General features: G+C 42.1%; 1 protein-coding gene across 3 annotated transcripts in view; it reads left to right on the top strand.

The window, feature by feature from the left end:
- Positions 1-202, top strand: part of sp1 (sp1 transcription factor) — an 8,833-nt gene extending 8,631 nt beyond the window's left edge. For all 3 annotated transcript variants that reach the window (NM_001441420.1, NM_212662.3, NM_001441419.1), the window contains 1 exon segment: positions 1-202. This exon segment is cut by the window's left edge and continues 544 nt beyond it. The gene's annotated coding sequence lies outside the window, so the exon portion shown is untranslated.

Below are 202 nucleotides of genomic sequence, written 5' to 3'. Positions count from 1 at the left end.
TCTGTTACAGCCGCTCTCCCGCTCGCCCTCGTCTGACAGTGGACATGTTTTGTTTTTGGGGAATGTCGAGATTCAGATGCCTTAACGTCTTCCTTTCCTGAAGACTCTTTTATGAATTTGAGTTGAAACCAAAGCTCTCCTCTTCCATGTTAACTCAGGTGAATGTTTCTCTTCATGATTATTAAATTAAGATGAACTCGCA

This window comes from Danio rerio, chromosome 11 (genome assembly GCF_052040795.2).
Source record: "Danio rerio strain M-AB ecotype USA chromosome 11, GRCz13ab, whole genome shotgun sequence".
Classification (NCBI taxonomy): Eukaryota; Metazoa; Chordata; class Actinopteri; order Cypriniformes; family Danionidae; genus Danio; species Danio rerio.
The sequence above is the reverse complement of the archived record's forward strand: the minus strand, read 5'-3'. Positions and strand labels throughout refer to the sequence as shown.